This window comes from Rhinopithecus roxellana, chromosome 14 (assembly GCF_007565055.1).
Source record: "Rhinopithecus roxellana isolate Shanxi Qingling chromosome 14, ASM756505v1, whole genome shotgun sequence".
In the NCBI taxonomy this organism is placed as follows: Eukaryota; Metazoa; Chordata; class Mammalia; order Primates; family Cercopithecidae; genus Rhinopithecus; species Rhinopithecus roxellana.
The window spans coordinates 56,591,719-56,612,578 of NC_044562.1; positions in this window are offsets into that span (position 1 = coordinate 56,591,719).

The window sequence follows — 20,860 nt, forward strand, 5'->3', positions numbered from 1 at the left end:
TAGAATGGCATCAAATTACTGGATATAGAAACTACTTCAAAGCAATGCTTCCCACAAAATCAGATCTTCTTGTATGAAGCAATGTTTCATATAAGATGTGTGTGCCTTTTAGATACAGTTTTCCTTCCTTGATGAATGTTGGTCTTTAAAATTAATGATGAGTAAAGAAATCTGCATAAAATCACTCTCTCCATCAGGAGGCAAGCTCAGTGTTTCGATGACATTTATGGGAAAGGAAAGCCAAGGAATCGGGTGGAATTTGATCAGAGGAGGCACTGGGGTTGAGAGGGCATTGCAGACCAAAATGCCCCACGCCAGGATATGAAAGGAGCCAGAGCCGTAAATTTGGGAAAGGTGATGAATATCTTTAATTTGTGTGAGCAGCTTGGGTTTCTCAGATGTCGGTATCGGGGAGGGAGGAGACCTCTTTTAGAGGAGCTTTAAGGAAGTTTGATTAAACAGTCTCCCCAGAAGCTCTGTGGGAGGGCAAAACTGATTATGCTATGATAGATTGCCTTCATCCAAAGCAATCAAACCTCCATAAGTGTCAGCAAAGTGTGTCTAATTTGACAAATGAAATTGTGACTATAGAGCGTATGTTTCTAAATGTGAAGTATGTCAATTCAAGGACTGCTGTATTCACTGTGTTTTCTTCTCTGATCTAGAACTGCATTTAGTTCGTGGGTGACAGCCACCGCCTGCTCCATCCTCAGGTAACAACCGCACCTGCTGCATCCTTAGGTAACAGCCACACCTGCTCCATCCCCAGGTAACAGCCGCACCTGCTCCATCCCCAGGTAATAGCTGCACCTACTCCATCCCCAGGTGACAGCCGCACCTGCTCCATCCTTAGGTAACATCTGCACCTGCTCCATCCCCAGGTAACAGCCGCACCTGCTCCATCCCCAGGTAACAGCCGCACCTGCTCCATCCCCAGGTAACAGCCTCACCTGCTCCATCCTGGGTTTCTTTCTCCATGGCTCCTCATTTGGTTTTCTGTTTTCTCCTTTTCTATTTCTGTTGCTCTGTTGCATACCAGGAGGTTTGAACTTCCATCGGGGCTGCATTTTGGGGTCTTCCTTGCCTTCCTATCAAGTGGCTCTGTGCTCCAAATACCACACCAGAGATTTCAGTTCTCTCACAAAAAAATTAGCATTTACTTTCTATGGGGCACACAGTGATAGCTTCTTGGCTAATTTCTTAGAGTCACAAATGTATGTATTTCTAACTCTATGATCAAAAGCCCATCAATCATCTTCCAGGCTGGAATTGGAATTGGAAACCCCACTGAGTCTGTGGCAGTGAACCCAGGTTTCCCCAGTGGCTGAGCAGCCACAACTGGCCCTCGCCAGAGGGAGTTTGTATCAGTCGGTTTTCATGCTGCTGAGAAAGACACACCTGAGACTGGGCAATTTACAAAAGAAAGAGGCTTATTGGACTTACAGTTCGACATGACTGGGGAGGCCTCACAATCCTGGCGGAAGGTGAAAGGCATGTTTCACATGGAAGCAGACAAGAGAAGAGCGCTTGTGCAGGGAAACTCCGCCTTATAAAGCCATCAGATCTCATGAGACCGTCATGAGAACAGCACAGGAAAGACCTGCCCGCGTGATTCAATCACCTCCCACTGGGTCCCTCCCACAATACATGGGAATTGTGGGAGCTGCAGTTCAAGATGAGATTTGGGTGGGGCACGGACAAACCATGTCAGGGTTTAAATGGGACCCGGGTTTCTGTAGCAGCAGGGGTGGTAACAGCAGCTGGGGCCTGGAATGACCCCAGAATGCAGCATGGTGGGGGCCGGGGGACCTCAGGGGTGGGGTTCCTGATGTGGCCATTCTCCTAATCCCCAAATCACTCCTGGCACTCGGTCGAGAACCCACCCTCTCATATTGTGGGTTCTCAGCCCCTTGTGTGACTCTCTGCCTAGACACCTGGAGGGGTCGCTGCCCCAGCTGCCCCACCCGACAAGATGCTGTCCCACCAAGGTGACGCACTGTCCCAAGTGGGTTTCTTTGACCTTTCCCTTCATCCCCATTCTCTGCGTCCCTTGCTCTCACCGCTCTGGCCCTGGAGAAGGTTCTGATGTGATTTATGGGCGTCTCTACCTGGGAGGGTGGACACCTGCATGTGTGCACATCTGTCATTCTCGTTTATGTTAATCACACTCTTCTTTTAGGTGCCATTCCATTTACCATTATTTTTAAATTTTGTAGGCATTGCTGTTTTCATCCTTCCTTTATTCCTGAGTGTCGAGTGGATGCTTCTTTGGCGACTCCAAAACTCTCTCTGTGCACACCTTGGTGATGGATGCAGGTGGGCTTCAGGACCCCAGTGGGTTTCAGGACCCTGGTGGGCTTCAGGACCCTGGTGGGCTTCAGGACCCCGTCTCTACCCACAGGTGGGGACGACCACCCCAATGCAAGGTCTCTTATGAGAACAAGTGATTGGAGTGAGAAAAAATTGTATCAGACGGTTTTAAACAAGCAAGAAAGGCTTTATTCAAGACCATTGCTGTAATGGAGAGCACCCAGCTCCCCTGCAGCACATGGCAGGAGGGCTGAGGAGCCTGAGGGGCCACCGAGCAGGTGGGAGAGCCCTGGAGGCCTCAGCAGGGGGCTAGCCCCCTTACCCTCTTCAGTGGAGTCAGGCTCCTGCCCTCCCACAGGGCCTGGGGGGGCTGGGCCCTTTCTTTCTCTATGACTTGTTTTCCAAGGCAGCTCCCAGGCCTGGAGAAGGACATTTCCTAGGCTGTGGAACTGGCAAGTGGCTGGAAGAAGATTTACACCTGGAAGAGACAGAGAGAGTTGACAGTTTTACATTTTCCAAAGTCAATGCTCTGGACAGGGGAGGTTGACACCGAGTCAGGAAGAAATCTGCCTGGAGTGAGTGAAGCCTGGGGAAGGGAAGGCCACCTCGGCCCGGGTGGGGCTGGCAGCCGAGCTATTGGCGCAGAGGTGTCCTGACCACAGTGCTCCAGGATCACTGCTCTAGGTCCTCCGGCAGGGTCCAGAGTTCCTGTGTCACCAGCCAGGGGCCCGACAGCTGGCTGAAGCCCTCACTTTCCTCCACATGCCTGGCTTGGCTGGGAGGCCACACCCGAGAGGCCACTGTTTGAGCCCCTCATCCATGCTGTCCTCACTGAGCAGCAGCAGCTCAGTGGCTGTGCTAGGGATTGGGCACCGCCCCAGTGACCCCCAGTGACCCTCATGATGCTCCACACACGCACAGACATGTCTGCAGGGCTGCTGGGCCCTCCACAGGTGTATGACTGGCAGGAGCCAACACCTCCGCTGTGCCTAGATGCACCCAGGGCAGTGCTCTTCATCCTGACGACAGTGAGCTCAGCCTGCTGCTGACATGACACGAGGAAGCTTCAGTGCAGAGGCTGAAGGACCCACGCCAGGGCTCCAGCAGCTCACGGTGCGTGGACAGGTCACACGCCAGGGCTCCAGCAGCTCACGGTGCGTGGACAGGTCACACGCCAGGGCTCTAGCAGCTCACGGTGGGTGGACAGGTCACACACCAGGGCCTGGATCTGGGCCTGAGCAGAGCCACTGCGGACTCTGCACAAGCGGCCACTGCAGCCAAACTAGATTCCCAGATCTCGGCCGACGCCCTTGAAATCTGGGTCACAGAGCCTTTCTCACGCGGTTTTCATTTTGCCCGGCATGGATCGAGTTTCTTAGTCTACAAACGTACAAGGGCTCACTTCAAGGCCACGATCCATGAACACGGCTTTTGGGTTTTCTTTATGGGGAGTTCATAAAATCACATGCCATCTTCTCGATCGTAATAAGACAGGAACAAGCCTAGCGGACATCATGGGAGAGTTGAGGCGACCTGCTGTGCAAAGTGCTGCCTCAAGTGTGTGGATTCCCTTAGCGAGAGGCAGCAGCCGCCCAGCCCCGGGAGCCCCGGCCCAGGTTCAAAGCCCTCCATTTCTTCTCAGTGTCTTCTGGATCCGAAGGAGGGGGGTCCCATGAAGTACAGACAGCCTCTGTGTCTCCATAGCAGGGAGAAGAAGCGCTCTTAATTGTCCCTTCCTGCAAATCCCCTCTCCTGATCCCAAACCTGCAACAGTGGAACCTTCTGGAAGGTGGATTTCCAAGGATTGTCCTTATCCTAAAACTGCATTCAGGAAAGACACATTGACATGACTGGGGGCAGAGATGTGTAACGCAAATGAAGGTGTCGCTTTCATGTAACCTGAAAACTGAATTATTCATTAAAGGTTATGAAATTAAATATTTTCACCAGCATCAACTATCACTTTGCCTCAGCTTTCACACAAAACTCTCGTGAGTACCTCTTAGTAATCCATTTCTACACCTTTAGAATGTGATGAGTGTTACATGTATTTTACAACATTCCAAACCTGACACAGTGAAACCACAAGGCTTCATTAGAGGGAATATCGGTTTTTAAAAGGCATAGACTATTGAATCCATAAATAAAAAAAGAAAAGGAATTGCAATTAGTTGGAAATGCTGAAAAGAATGTATTGTTCATTTAGTTTTGAAAACAGCTCTATTTAATGAGTGTTCATAGCTGAAAGCACCGATAAATCAGGGGTGGAATCACAGGCTCTGTCCTCAGGCCCAGCCCGCTGCCGGCTGCCGGTTCCCGGGAGTGTTCACACCTCACTGGTAAATCACAGGTGGAATCACAGGCTCTGTCCTCGGGCCCAACCCGCTGCCGGCTGCCTATTCCCGGGAGTGTTCACACCTCACTCCCACAGGGGAGGGTGCCCCTTAGTGTGCACCTCACTTTGTCTTCGCCTTTCAAAACTGTGCTATGCATTCTAATAAGTCTCGTTTAAATGAAAACTTTATCAGAAAGAATAGAAAGACCACAAAACGTGTAGTCATACCTGAAATTCCAGTGCCGTTGACACTGCCAGACATTGGTTGGGCAAACTTGAGCAATTTGTTTAACCTTTCTGCTCTGAATTTTTAAACTGCAAATTGACCATAATAACCCTGGTTTCATGAAGTTTCCTAGGGATGCTGAAGACAAATGAGCCCAGTTAGACCCAGATGAAAGGAAGAAAGAAAAAGAGAGAGCGAGAATGAGGGCAGAGGAGAGCGAAGGGCAGAGATGCAGCCTCATTCTCACTCCTAAACGAGCTGTTATTCTGTGGCCTCTCGGTAACGTGGCTGCTTTCTCCTCTGTGGTGCCCCCAAGGCGGGCTTTGCGGTCTGTGTTATTTCCACCTCGCCGAGAAATGGGCTCCTCAGACCTCAGGCCCTGGGCCACTCTCCCTTTAACCAACACCATGAGATCTTTGCTCCCTCCTGGGCCCAACCAATGATAGTATTACCAAAGGCATTCATGTAAAATGCAAAGTAAAGAGGACAAGGTTTTGAGTTAAACCTTGGAGCATTCTGATTCCGAAGATCTGGAGTCCATATCATTGTAACGGACACGACTCAGACTCAGTTTTAAATCACAGGGAGGAGTTTTGGGAACAAGAAATAAGCACAGAAAATGGGCAGGAGGACGGTGGATGAAACCGATAGGCTGATCATGGTTCCAGGATGGTCTCGCCGTGGAGGTGACGGGGTGAGCGCTGCAGTGCAGGGCTGGGGGTGCCACAGAAACAGGTGCCCCAGGTGCGGCGGTGTCCAGGAAGGATGAGAAACCTGAGAACAGCTGGGTGGGAGCAGGGTCCGCCGGCTGCACAGGGGTGGGGAGAGGTGCCCATCAGGGCCTGAGAGCAACAAGGCCAGGGAGGAACCCTAATCCCTCATCTGCAGGAGACGTGGGGCCTGCCGGAGCCCCATAGAGCTTGGAACGGAGCTGGGGAGGAGCATTTGCCAGGCCTCCCGTCCCCTCCTTCTGCCCACTGGGATTGCTCCCGAAGGAAGAAGAACCCACCAAGTCCTTGTAAATGTGCTGGGGAGAGAACCCCTGACAGCGCCTGGTGCTCGATCCTGGGGAGCCACTGTCTATCCTCTGCCCTGTCTCGGGTGACCCCGACTCTCGGGTTGTTCTGGTACCATGAAGTTTCTGGGCTCGGGTCCATGGCACCTGGAAAATGTCGCATAAGTGAAATGATCTTCAAAGCCCAAGACGAGATGTTCTATGCACCCCTCAGAGACCCTATGAGGCAGGAAGGACAGTGGGGCTATGAGGGTCCCCAGCTTCTCCAGCTCAACCTGTGCCTGGAAATTACTCCCTGAAATCGTGAGCAGAGCTGGATGCTGGGTCAGTTCTGTGATCTGGGGGACTCTACCATTAATGGTTTCATTCATTTACATGGATCTAACCTTATATTTATCTATGTAAAGAAATAAATTTGTCATTTGTTAGATTCACCTGCGCATGAGATATCTTTTTAAGAATAATTTCCTAGCCATTAAAGAACATAAGTCGATTTTCTTTTTTCATTTCCCTATTGCTAGGTTACAAAAGGTAATATTCTATACTTTTTGTATTAAAGGACTTCAAATTACTGATACTCTAGATGACTTCTCAAGTCTTTGCCATAGTCTGAATGAAGAATGTGAGCCCAGGTTAAAAACATCAACAATTAAATCTCAGGCTGTGCGTTCACCAGGAGGCCTGGTGTTCTTTTCTTGTTGGCCGTTTGCGATTGGCTGAGAGGGAAGATCTCGTGCTGTGTTCTCAGCACAGGCGCAGGTGCAAGGAAGGCCTCCAGGAGGTGCAGAATTCCTCGATTGCTTAATTCAGTGATGGTTTCACAGGTGTTTGCTCAGGTCAAGCCTCACTGAAGTGCCCACATTAAATGTGTGCAGCTCTTTGTGTAGCAATTATACCTCAAAAATACTGAAACACTTTTACACTTGAAATAATCGAAGTGACATTTCAGTCTAAAGGTATACAAAGCTATTGCCTACATAGCTGATTTTTCCATGAGAGTCTCGTTTACAAGAGAAACACAATTATGAAGTCAGTGTCCTTTAATTGTAAAGGGTAACGGAAGAAGTGTGAGGTCCTGTCAGGTCAGCGCCTACTCTCCCGCATGTTTATTCCGTGGTTAACCATATGGTAGATCTACAGTGATTCAGGAAGATGAATTATCTTCGACACACAAAAGTTCAGTCCTCTGGCATGTACGAATCCTGGTGTGGTTTTTACACAACGTTCTGCTGGGGATGCGTAGGGAGAAGCTGTGACGACAGGACAGGGATTCGTTCATGCTTCGTTCCTCCCGGAAGCTGGCGACTGCCCCGCACAGTCACTGAGCCTCCAGCGCTGAGCACTGGACACTCCACCCTCCCCGAGGCACGTGTGCGGATGCAGGTGAGACACCCAGACCAGGAGGGTGTGCATGGGGGATCGGGCTCCAGAGAACCTGAGATGAGATTCAACCATGTGGACGGGCTGGTGGAGGTGGTGGCTGCTGGGCTGGGGAGGTGTAAAGAAGAATCCCGGTGACCCTGGCTCCGAAAAACTGTCATGTACATTTAGTAGAAGACTGTCCATGAAAGCAGACTCTCAGAAGCAAAGAGGGGCCTCGACGGGACCCCACTCCCATGTGCAATGCCAGGTCTTACTCTCTCCGCCCCCACAGCGAGTGTCCTCCTCACCTCTCTGGTCCTCCTTCTCTTGCCTGGTTTGCAATTGTCCACTCAATTCCTGCAGCCCCAAACAGTCTTTTTGATGTGGACTATTTTGAGCTTGACACAAATGAATTAACGAGCAGTGTGTGTTTTTGCTGCTTCATCCACTCACACACTGTCTGAGACACACTCATGTCTCCGGAGGTCCCTCACTCGCCTTGCGCTGGCTGACTCCCCCGAGGGACTTGCTGGGACATCCTCATCCATCTGCCGTGAACGAGCATTTGGATCTCTTCCCACTCGGATTTGTGCGAACAGTGACACCAGGTGCATCTGAAATACGCCTCGTGCCCAGGTGCACGCGGGGCGTGTGCAGCTCCCTGACCCCTCTGCAGCAGGAGAGCAATGAGGCCCAGGGCGTAGCGGGGAGGTGTGGGTGTGGGACCAGGCTGCGGTGGGAGAGAGGACACTGGATTCTGGGCTTTATCTGAGGGCCGAGCAGCAGGCGTCATGGCAGATCAGATCTGGTGTTGAACTGACCCGACTGTCCTAGAGAACTGATGATGTTCATGGTTTCTCTGAATAACATAGAAATGGATCCTTGTGGTCTTGAAACTTGAGAAGGTGACATTTGTCTTATTCGAGTTCTTTTCTCAGGAAACTGACCATCAGGCCTCCCGGGTAGTGTGAAGGAACAGAGACTCACCAGATCACGGCATCTGGACGGTGAGACGCCAAACCCCTCACTCATCATGAGTGCCTGACCAGCCACCTGCCTCCTCCTGACCAACTCCTCTTCCTCACTCTCCCTAACTCCTGTTTTCCTTACACATAGTCACATTTCTGCCCTGCTATATAGTCAGTCAGGAAGATGCATTTGGGGCTGACCTCCCATCTCCCAGCCTGCAGCTCCTGATGCACGCCTTCTTCATTGGCAGTAACCATCGTCTCAGTGACTGGCTTTCTGTGTGCTGAGCAGTAGGATCTGGAACAAACCCCTGCATTTTGGGAACAGGGAGAGCAGCCTCAGCAGACCCCCAGCCCTGAGCGCAGTCATGACCACCAGGGACCCACACCAGCCCCCGGAGGTGAGTGTGGACAAGAAGAAAAGGCTCCTGAGGACCCAGCCAGGAGAATTCCTGCAACGTCACGGAGAATCACGGCCACCCGGCCCATGCCCCCATTGCAGGGCAGGTGCAAGATTCAGCTCATTTGTCTTCTTTCCTGGACATCTTCAAATCTCCTTCACCACAACCTTGTGTGATCCTGAGATTCCATCAAGATGTGCATTGTTTTACTACATTGCTTTAATTTACTCTGCCAGCTATCTGGGGAAATGCAACCTCATCAGCAGAAATTATTTCCTCCCTGCCGCTTTTTAAATCTGTTATTTCCTACAGCCAGGTACTGAGCCCTTCAGTTGAGATCTAAACCCTCCGCCCTCCCCCTCTGGGGTCGCCAAGCTGGTGGTTTCAGTTCCATGCTCCCAGGCAGATTATGTCAACTCAAAGTCCAGTGCGCTTATGAAATACTTTTTGTGTTTTTTTCTTAATTTTAGGAGTTTTTTTTTTTAATGTTTTTGTTTTATGGAGATGACACCCTCCATCTTTGACTTGTGGGCGCCTTCCTCCTCCAGTCTGCGTGTACTGAAGCCAGTGTTTGCTGTACAGCCTCTCAGCTGCAGCAGCCCACAGTCAGGTGCAGGTGCTCAGCCATCGTCCCAGAGAGCGCCTCCATTCTCCCTTCCCCCGTAGCCCCTCGAAACCACTGCCCTGCTCGTGGACACGGCAGCACTGTGTTCTCCAAGATGTCACATGGCAGCATCCTTCGGCCTGTGCCCACTGAAACTAGCTTCCTTCACCAGGCATGTGGCCTGGGAGACCTGGGGCATTTTGGGTGCATGTTTCCACTGCTGGTTGGTGCCCCCTGTGTGGAAGCGTCCACGTTGGTTCATGCCTTCTCCTGCTGATGGACGTTTTGTTTTCTTCCAGTTATTGGCAGTGAGCAATGAGGCCTAAACACTTGTGTGCAGGTTTGTGTGTGCACATTTAAGTTTTCTCTTGGAGGAAATTTCAGGAGTGGGGTTGCTGGATGACGTGGTAAGGATGTGCTTAATAAGAAACTCCCGGACCACGTTCCAGCACGGCAGGACCCCTCCCATTCCCACTGCTGTTTGTGAGGGTCCCAGTTCCTCTGCGTCGTCACTAGAAACTGGGTTGGCCCATGGTTTTTGTCTGTTTTTAGTCATTTTAATAGATTTGCAGAGGTACTGTTGACTGGCATTTCTCCAGCATCTCTATCATGTTCAGCCTCTTTCTCAGGCAATATGCCCTCCTTCAACCTTCTTTGATGAGGCCTCCATTCAAATATTTGCCCTCTCTTTAATACTGGGGTTTTTACTTTCTTCTGGTTAAGCTTGATGGTTCTTCATATACTCTGTGTGCCAGTATGTTGTGAGATGTGTGGTTCACGAATATTTTTTTTTAGACCACAGCTTGTGTTTCATTCTCTTTAGATTTTTATATTGCTTTATAGAATTATAATTTTAAATTTATGACTAAATTTAATTTGTCAGTCTTCTATGAATCATGCTTTTGGTGTCGTGTCTAAGAACTTTTCACCTAACCCCAGGTCATACAAATTTTCCCCTGTGTTTTTATCTAACGGTTTTATAGCGTTCTATTCTCCATTTAGGCCTGTGATAAATGTTGAGTAACATTTGTATCAGCCACGGCCATACCTTTTTCCGTCTCTGACAGTATCTTGGGTGTTTGCAGCTCCCAGTGCCCCGTGCAATTCCCGTCTTCTTGGTCCCCACTTCCTGTGAGTTTCAGGGCGTGTCTTAGTGCTGACGCTGTCCTGGTCCATCGGGGGTCCCGTGGCTTTTCCGTGTGGGAAAGTCGGGACTGTGATGTTGACGGGATGCTGTGAGTCGGGGGGGGGGGGTACTGACGGGGGTTTCCATGTAGGAGAGAGAGAGGCATTTGGTTTTCCAGATGGGGTAGACTTGAGAGAGGACAAACCTGAGAAATGCCAAGGAGAAGCCCAGGCAGAGCAGGTCTCGGGGTCGCCCAGTCGTGTGGGCACCAAACGTGGATGTGTCAGTGGCCATGCCGGGAGGTAAACCCTCCACCAAGGGCCTCTGGGTGTCCAAGGACAAGTCTTGTTCAAGAGGTGCGTTCAGCTGAGCCAACCATGGCAGAAATGCATACAGGAAATCCCATGGTTCCTCTGTTTAAATCCCCTGCTAATCCCACCCGACTCAGAGAAGAAGCCAAGTCCTCACAGCAGCCTGCAACCCCCACCTGACTCAGCCTCCTCTTGGCTCTGATTCTCCGTACCCTTCTACTCCTCTCTGTCTCCTCTCCCGCCAGAGAGGAGATCCTGCACGTTCATCCTGGTGGAGTCAAACCCATCTTTGCCACACCGATAGTCACCAGAATGAATAGGTATAATCTATAAAGAGTCCTCTTGAAAAAGAAAAAGGCAGGCCAGGCATGGTGGCTCACGCCTGTAATCCCAGCACTTTGGGAGGCTGAGGCAGGAGGATCACCTGAGGTCAGGAATTTGAGATCAGCCCGGACAACGTGGTGAAACCCCATGTCTAATAAAAATACAAAAATTAGCTGGGTGTTGTGGCGTGTACCTGTAATATCAGCTACTCGGGAGGCTGAGGCAGGAGAATCACTTGAACCCAGAAGGTGGAGGCTGCAGTGAGCTGAGATCGCGCCACTGCCCTCCAGCCTGGGTGACAGAGCGAGACTCCGTCTCAGAAACATAATAATAGTAAATAATAAAAGAAAAAGGCAGAAATTCAAACAACTTAACAGAAACTGGGCAAAAGAGCTGGACCAGCCCTCCCCAGAAGAGGAGATGTGGAGGAACAGCTAATGAAAACACGAGAGGGGCTCAGCCTAACCGGGGGAGATACCATGTGACACTCACCAGACTGGCAGAAATCCCACAACCCAATCAAGGCCAGTGTTGGGGAGAATGGAGAGTAGCAGGGACACCAGCCACTGCTAAGAACGGTTGTGAAATATGTTTTTGTGATGCTTGTATATGAAAGGGTGTGTGCTGTGGGTTACGAGGAAAATTCTTACCTGGGATGAAATTGTAAATCTTGAAAGCTACTGACCAGAAGAAACTTGCATTGTGTACCAAAAAAAAAAGCTGAAGAACGTTCCCAGCAAAACACAGTCCTCAGGGCCCCAACCTGGCCAAACACTCATCCACAGGAAGATGAAGACATTTCCCACACTCCCCTCAGATGATGGGAGATCACACAGCATGAAAAAGCACCTTGTCAGTGTGGGTGGGTCTCAGGGGAGAATGGAGACGGGAGATCACACAGCATGAAAATGAACCACATCAGTGTGGGTGGGTCTCAGGGGAGAATGGAGACGGGAGATCACGCGGCATGAAAATGAACCACATCAGTGTGGGTGGGTCTCAGGGGAGAATGGAGGACAGAAACAGGCATCGAGCAGATGCTCAGAGCCATGTAGCGCAGAAGCAGCCACGCAGGAGAATTTCCTCACATCAGAGTTCAAAACTCCAGCCGAGGCAGCAGAGCAAGACCCTGCTTCAAAAAGACAATGGAAAGTTCAAAAACTAAATGGCATATTTTTTAGGGATGTACACATACACGGTGAAAGAAACGTACTGTGAAGAAAAGTACGGGAAGAATAAAGACGAAAGCAGGAAGTGATTCCCTCTGTAGGAGAAGGGAAGGGACTGGGATTGAGGCAGGGCCTCCAGGGAGCATCCAAAGTTATGTCTCTTCACATTCTATTCCCTAAACCTGGCGGAGATCCTCTGTGTCCAATGTGTCAATATTCTTTATACCTTATCCATATTGTACCAATGCTTTATTTCTATTCAGTATTTAGAAGACAGTTATAAACAAGATGCATTCAATAGCAAGATGGCCGATGAACATCAGAAAGGAACATCCATGAGGTTCCAGCCACAGAACCTCACCATGGATACGCTTGTGATCAAGGGCCTGGTCTCCCCTCATGACACAGAGAGCAGTGGCTGCACCATCATAGCAGGGGAGCAGGACCAGCTGGGACAGGGTCCTTCTGTGACACCTGCTGCATCACCAGGCTGTGTGAACGGACTCAGCTGCCAGAACTCACAGAACATCAGTATCAGCACCGAAACCTCACAGGAAAAATGGTAAGTTCTGTTTCTCCATTAATAGTAACTCTCAGATTTATCTCTGTCATCCATCGCTTCTCCAAGAAATAACGTTTTATAGCTTTACATGGGTCTATTTTTCAATTTATATTTTATTTTACTAACTGATTGAAAAGATATATATTGTGTGTGGTGTGTGATTTTGTCTGTCAGGATAATCATAGTTTAATTTGTATTACTATTATACCAATATCATTTAATTTTTTAACCTTTTCAGTTCCCGTGGGTATTAATCAGGATCTTTCTGTCTCATGAAACAGAAAACAAATCCAAACTGTGTAAGAGAAAAAGGAATGTATTGATCACGAGGACTGAGAAGCTCCCAGCCTTAACTTGCTTGGGATTCAGCTGCATGTAGTTTCCAGTGGGGTCCTGTAACTATCTCTACTTCCCCAACATCGGCTCCATGTTTAGTTCCACGAACTTCAGACTTAAACAGCATCACTGGCTCCTGACCAGGATTCCAGTTCCACGAACCTCAAACTAGAACACCAGCCCGGCTTCTCCACAGGTCTCCAGCTCTAAAACCTAAGACATCAGTGGCAGAACCTACTCCTCCCGGGGGATCCAGCTCCAGGACCCTCAGACTTGAACCGCAGCACCAGCTCCTCCGCAGATCTCCAGCTCCACCACTCAACTAGAAACACCAACACCGGCTCCTCCGCGGGTCTCCAGCTCCAGAGCCTAAGACGTCAGAGGCAGCACTGGCTCCTCCCGTAGATTCCAGCTCTGGGACCCTCAGATTTGAACCGCAGGGCCACCTCCTCCCTGGATCTCCAGCTGCACAGCACTCAAACTACAACAACATCAGCTCCTCCCTGGGTGTCCAGCTGCACGACTCTCAAACTAGAACATCAGCTCCTCCCAGGGTCTCCAGCTCTACAACCGTCAAACTAGACCACCATCAGCTCCTCTCTGGGTCTCCAACTGCATGACCTTCAAACTAGAAAAACAGCAGCAAACTAAAAAAACTCCCTGGGTTTTTCTAGTTTGAGAGTCATGCACAGCTGGACACCCGGAAAGGAGCTGATTTTACTCTAGTTTGAGCGTCATGGAGCTGGACGCCCCGGGAGGAGCTGGTGTTTTTCTAGTGTGAGGGTCGTGGAGCTGGACACCCCGGGGTTGGGAGGGCAGTAGTTTGAGGTCATTTAAGGGTCAGGTGCATGACCCTCACACTAGAAAAACACCAGCTTCCCCCTGGGTATCCAGCTCCACAAACCTCACACTAGAAAAACACCAGCTCCTCCCTGGATCTCCGGCTCCACAACCCACAAACTAGAACTTCAGCAGCTCCTCCCCCGGTCTCCAGCTCCATGACCCTCGAACTAAGAAAAAATCAGCTCCTCCCTGTGTCTCCAGGTCCGTGACCCTCTGATCAGAAAAACATGAGCTCCTTCCTACCTGGGTCTCCGGCTGCAGGAACCTCAAACTAGAACATCAGCTCATCCCCAGGTCTCCAGCTCCACGACCCTCAGACTTAAACAAGAGCAGTACCAGCTCCTCCCGGGGTCTCCAGCTCCACAATGCTTGAAATAGGAAAACATCAGCTCCTCCCGGTGTCTCCAGCTTCAGGACCCTCTGATCAGAAAAACATCAGCTCCTTCTGGGTCTTCAGCTACAGGAGCCTCAAGCTAGAATAACATCAGCTCCCCCCAGGTCTGCAGCTGCACAACTCACAACCTAGAACAACATTGGCTTCTCTCCAGGTCTCCAGCTGCTGGACACTCAAACTAGAACATCGGCTCCTCCCTGGATCTCCAGCTTCAACAACCTCAAACAAGAACAACATCAGCTCCTCCCTGGATCTCCAGCTCCATGACCTTTTGATCAGAAAAATATGACCTGCTACCTGAGTCTCCAGACGCAGGAGCCTCAAACTAGAACATCATCAGCTCCTCCCCAGGTCTCCAGCTGCACGACCCTCAATTAGAACATTAGCTCCTCCCTGGATTTCCAGCTCCAACAACCTCAAACTAGAACAACATCAGCTCCTCCCAAGGTCTCCAGCTGCAGGATCCTCAAACTAGAACATCAGCCCCTCTCCGGGTCTCCAGCTGTATGAAACTCATACTAGAAAAAGGCCAGCTCCTCCTGGGTTCTACAGCTGCACGACCCTCCAACTAAAAAACACCTGCTCCTCAAAGGGTCTCCAGCTGCAAGGCCCCCAAACAAACTGGAACATCAGCTCCCCCCTGGCTCCAACTGCACGGCCCTCAAACTAGAACATCAGCCCCTCTCCGGGTCTCCAGCTGTATGAAACTAATACTAGAAAAAGGCCAGCTCCTCCCGGGTTCTACAGCTGCACGACCCTCCAACTAAAGAAACCCCAGCTCCTCTCTGGGTTTGCAGCTGCATGAACCTCAAACTAGATCACCTCTCCCCCGATCTCCAGCTCCACGACCCTCACGGAGGAACAGCCACACCGGCTCCTTCACTGTCTTCAACTCCACAGCCTAAGACATCAGTGGCAGCTCCGGCTCATCTGTGGACCTCCAGCTCAACGACTCTCAGACTTAAAAGGCAGCGTTGGCTCCTCCCCAAGGCTCCAGCTCCACCACCCTCAGATTTGAACAGCGGTAGCACCAGCTCCTGTCCGGGTCTTCAGCCCCACAACCCTCCCTGAACAATCCCTTCTCACGAAATTCAGCAGTCAAGAAAACTGCAGCGGAAGTAAATGAATAAATGTTTTGTTTTCAAATCGATGTCTCTTTTACGTTCGTGAGTTAACTTTTCTACTTTCCATTAACCTTGCAATCTACTTATGTCCAATGTGAGGTAGAAACACAACATTTGAAATGACGTTTAAAAACTTAGTAATATTTTTTAATATGATCATCACACAGCTGTAGACGCGATCTTATTTCTCTCTGCCTGTGCAGAAGTCTTATAAAAATTCAAACTATGGATTTACTTTGTTGAGATTCCCAGAATACACATTAATCCCAAATGTTACTCCCCTCCTTAAAATCTTTTAACAAGTTCCCATCACCCGAGCATAAATGCCAGCTCCCATTCACAGCCCAAAGTGTCCAGCACGGCCCTGCCCTCTGCCCTGGTCTGTGGACTCCCCTCTTACATGCCAGCTCCCATCCACAGGCTTCAGTGCCCAGCACGGCCTTGGCTTCTGCCCTGGCCTATGGTTTCCACTCTGGTACCCAGCCCGGCCCTCCTCTCCCGTCTGCCCTGGCTTATGGTCTCCCCACTTAAATGCCAGCTCCCATCCACAGCCCACAGTGCCCAGCACAGCCCTGCCCTCTGCTCTGGTCTAAGGTCTCTCCCCTCTGTTGTTCCCTTCCTGCCGGACAGGCCTCTGTCAGTTCCTCAAACCATACAGGCTCAGGCCTGACTCCCGGCCTTTGCCCTGCCGTGCCCTCTGCCTGGGGCGCCTTTCCCAGGCTTTGCAACCTCCTCTCAGCTTGCTCAGCTCCAGCCTGCTGGTCGCCCCTCAGGTGGATGAACACACAGTGTCCTCCTGCCCCACCAGCCTTCGCACAGGCTCTTCTCTGTGCCAGACACACTCCCCCATCACCATCGGGGTTTACTCTCTCAATACCATTCATCCTTGGAGTCTCCACTGAAATATCGCTCCCTGCCCACCCCCCTCACTGGGACTTAACCTTGGTTAGGTTGCCAACCCCTGTCTCCTGACTCCAGGAAGCAAGATGCTATCCTAGCACTCGGAACTTCCCCCCTGCCACATTTTTCACACCCGTGATTACCGTGTTAGGTTGGTGCAGAAGTCATCGCGGTTTTTGCCATTACCAATACCGGTTCCTCCCCACTTTTCTTTTTTGTTTTTGCCATTACTTTTAATGACTGCTGCACCAACCTATTAGAATCATTTATATTCATCCATCCATCATCTGCCTTCCCCTCTAGAAAGGAAGCTCCATGAGAATAGAGGCCGAATCTACTCAAATCACTCCAGCTTCCCAGCACACTGTCAATAATCATTTACCGACTGACTGATAGAGAAATGCCGTCACTGTTGCTGGGATGAGGCAATGACACACCCCTTTGAAAGCCACTGTCATGGACATTTAGCATTTGCTCTTCACTCCTGCACCCATGGCCTGGCTGGGCTTAGGCTGATCTAGTCTGGGCTTGACTCCAGGCTGAGGATGGGAACCATGCGTGCTCCACACGCCTCCCATCCTGCAGCCAGAGCCGCTGTTCCCCAGGGCACGCGCATCTCATGGGGAAAATCAAGAGCCTTAGAGGGCAGGCCTGGTAGTGCCCACACATTCCAGGCTTCTGCTCGCGCTGTGTCTGTGCAAATCTTGTTGGCAGAAGCAAGTCACCCAGCCACGAGCAACACCCATGGGATGGATAAGTCCGTCCACCCTCCCTCGGGCCCTGGCTAGGCTGCGGCTGTTATACTCTTACGGGGGGAGTGAAAAATTGAGGCCCAACATTAAATCACCCACAGCAAGAAATGTCGGCCTCTGTGTCCCCACGCTGGGATCATTCTTCACCAGCGGGTTTGCCTGAGCTGACTTCCCTTTGCAATGGTGTCTGCAGGTTTAAGCTAATGCTGTTCCCCATGGAGGACAGAGGAGCCTCAATCGACCTCCATCTGTTGGGAAGAACAAGACATTAGTTTGGTGCAAAACAACCACAAGCCCCAGGTGGCCCACGTCCTGTGAGACAGGAAGGAGCCAAGAACTGTGGAAGCTCAGGGAAGTTTGTGTCTCCAGCCCCTCCCCTGTGTCCCCAGCCCCTCCCCTGCATCCCCAGTCCCTCCCTGCATGCTCCCATCTCTGCTTGCCTTCCTGCCTTCCTTCCTTCCTTCCTTCCTTCCTTCCTTCCTTCCTTCCTTCCTTCCTTCCTCCCTCCCTCCCTCCCTCCCTCCCTCCCTTCCTCTTTCTTTTTACTTTCTTTTTTCTTGAGACAGGGTCTGGCTCTATCACCCAGGCTGGAGTGCAATGTTGCGATCTCAGCTCACTGCAACCTTCACCTTCTGAGCTCAAGCAATCCTCCCACCTCAGCCTCCCAAAGTGTTGGGATTACAGGCATGAGCCACTAAGTCCAGCCTGCTTTATTTTTCTTCATAGTGCTTGGAACCTCCTTTGTGTGTGTGTGTGTGGACAAAGTCTCACTCTGTCACCAGGCTGGAGTGCAGTGGCGCGATCTCGGCTCACTGCAACCTCCACCTCCCATGTTCAAGTAGTTCTCCTGCCTCAGCCTTCTGAGTACCTGGAACTAGAGGCGCCCACCACCACAACCTGGCTACACCTTGATCTCAGAGTCTTCTGGCCTCCAGAACTGTGAGACAATAGGTTTCTGCTGTGGAAGCCCTCAGTCTCCTGCGGTGGGGTGGGGCAGCCCTGGCGGGGGTCCGCGTGGCCCAGCCTGAGGCGGTGAAGGAGGCTCCCCTGGGATGCAGCCGTCATCCCTGTTTCAAAGCAGTTTTCTATTTTCCTTTAATCAAATCTTAGTCCAACAACGGATGGGAATGTTGTAGATGTGTTAAAAGTAGAGCATGACTGACGCTGAAGACGGCTTCTCACTCCCCCCAAAACTGCGATTCTGAGGTTAAAATTCGGTATAAAATGTTCTACTGCCCCAGGACGATCTCAGAAGAGGAAGGTCATTTTAATGCAATGTTGGCAGGAGAGTTGGAATGATTTAGATAAGAAAGCTACATAATAAAAAATATTTCACGAAGAGCTCAGTGTAAGAAACATGGAAATGGAAGGCCAGGAGCAGCAGCTCACGCCTGTAATCCGAGCACTTTGGGAGGCTGAGGTGGGCAGATCACAAGGTCAGGGATCGAGTCCATCCTGGCCAACATGGTGAAACCTCATTCCACTAAAAATACAAAAAATTAGCATGGTGGCAGGCACCTGTAACCCTGGCTACTTGGGAGGCTGAGGCAGGAGAATCGCTTGGACCCAGGAGGCAGAGGTTGCAGTGAGCTGAGATTGTGCCACTGCTACACTCCAGCCTGGGCAACAGTGCGAGACTCCATCTCAAAAAAAAAAAAAGAAAAGAAAAAGAGAAAGACGGAAATGGAGCTGTAACCAGCCACGTGGGAGCCATGAAGAGCAGAACTGAAAACCACCCACTTCTTATGCATTCCTCACTTTCAACAGAAGTTTTTAAAATCATCATTTATCAACACCCCGGCCGCTGTTCCTCGCCACCGCGTCTCCACACAGCCCTTCACAGAGTCCGAGCCCTCTTTAGTGCCGCCACCCCGAACCTGGAGCTCAAAGGAGGACGGTGGCAGCCTGTGACCTCTGAAAACACAGCGCCCGCCCCGACTCTCCATGGAAAGACCCCCTGTCCCACCATTGCCATCGCTGGGAAGCTGTTGGTCAACAGCATGAAGACGTCAGTCTAGCATTCCATCGCCTCATTCACACCCAAAGTCACCTCGATGTGGGGCACGGGCGTGGAGCTGGGATTATCCACTCCGGCATGACCTCTGCATGGCATCCAAGGACAAAACCCCAAAAGTAGAAAACACCAGAGATTAAGAATAAAAGTCAACCATATGCAAGAAGTTGCTAGTAATTTCCACCCACTAGAGCACCAGTGACACGGAAGGCTGCTTTCATTTGCTTTGGTTTGGGTTGGGTTCTGTTCACTAGGTGGTGGTTTTTATTCATTGACTTTCCCCAGCCCCGTGGGCCTCCTGCCCAGGGAAGGGGTCGCAGTGAATTAAGCATCTGTTCACCCTGTACCAACCTTGCACCCACAGTATATTCTCAGCAAGAAAAGAACCCAGACTGGAAGCCGCCCTCTCTCTGAGCCGGTCGGGACCTGAAACCCAGCCTCCTGCCTCAGCTTGCTGGGCTGGGCGGAGCTCCTGGCGTTGTCGGCTTCTGAGGCGACCCCAGCAGCTTGGTGTAGAGTTTCTGCCTAGTGGCTTGTGTTTTAAAGCGTTTCGTTATTATCTACTGGAAGGTTTAAATAGATAACTATAAATTTTCTTTTAGAAACGTAAACGTGGGTTTTGAGTATGAAAGAGACTCCATGGAAATGTTGGTTATAGAACTTAAAACACAGGGCCCGCGATGCTGAAGAAAACACACCCCATGTAGGAACCTGTGGTCGGAGCATCAGAGAACGCACCGCCCCCGCAGGAAACCGTGGTCATAACGTGAGGAACCCGCAGCCCCCTACGCAGCCGACGCTCTTTCTTTCCGTTGGCATCAGCACTGGTGTCCGGCGTCTCTGACGAGTCTCAGCAAACCACAGCCCCAAGTCCTTTCGAGACGTTGTTTTATCCCATAATTATCTACCTGGCTGATATTTTCATAAGCAGACAATCTTGACTGTGGTCCTATTAACTTGCTACCTGAGTAGATAACTAGTAAAAACTTACAGTAACTTAAAAACCTGTGTGCATCTTTAGAGTGAAGACATCTTCTATATATGACGTGTTTGCCAGGCATCTGTTTTTATGCGGGTACACATACCTTAAAATGTTCTAATTCACAGAAAAAGAAAACACTACAAACGTAGAAGGCATTTAAGATGAACTGAATTCCAAAACAGTGATGAATACACTGACAGTAATTGAAGGTGAAATTTTCTGCATTAGTGATCATTTATGAAAGATATGAAACTCCCTTCAATACACACATTCAATTTTTAGGTTTTGAAAACTTCAACTTTGTGTTGTATAATTTTGACTTTCACTTTTCCTTTTATTTTGTGATTTCTGCTTTTTATTTTAATAAAAAGGTTTCATATGGTTTTAAATGACCATTCATGGCTCCTCCCCTGGACCTGCCTCAGCCTTCTGAGTACCTGGAACTAGAGGCGCCCACCACCACACCTGGCTACACCTTGATCTCAGAGACTTCTGGCCTCCAGAACTGTGAGACAATAGGTTTCTGCTTCCCAAAGCACAGTTTGTGCTTTGGTCCTTCCCAAAGCACAGTTGTGTGTTCCCCCCGTGTGCACTGGCAAACGCAGTCACACTGTGTGTTCCCCCCGTGCACACTGGCAAAAGCAGTCACACTGTGTGTTCCCCCTGTGCACACTGGCAAACGCAGTCACACTGTGTGTCCCCCCCGTGCACACTGGCAAACGCAGTCACACTGTGTGTCCCCCCCGTGCACACTGGCAAACGCAGTCACACTGTGTGTCCCCCCTCGTGCGCACTGGCAAAC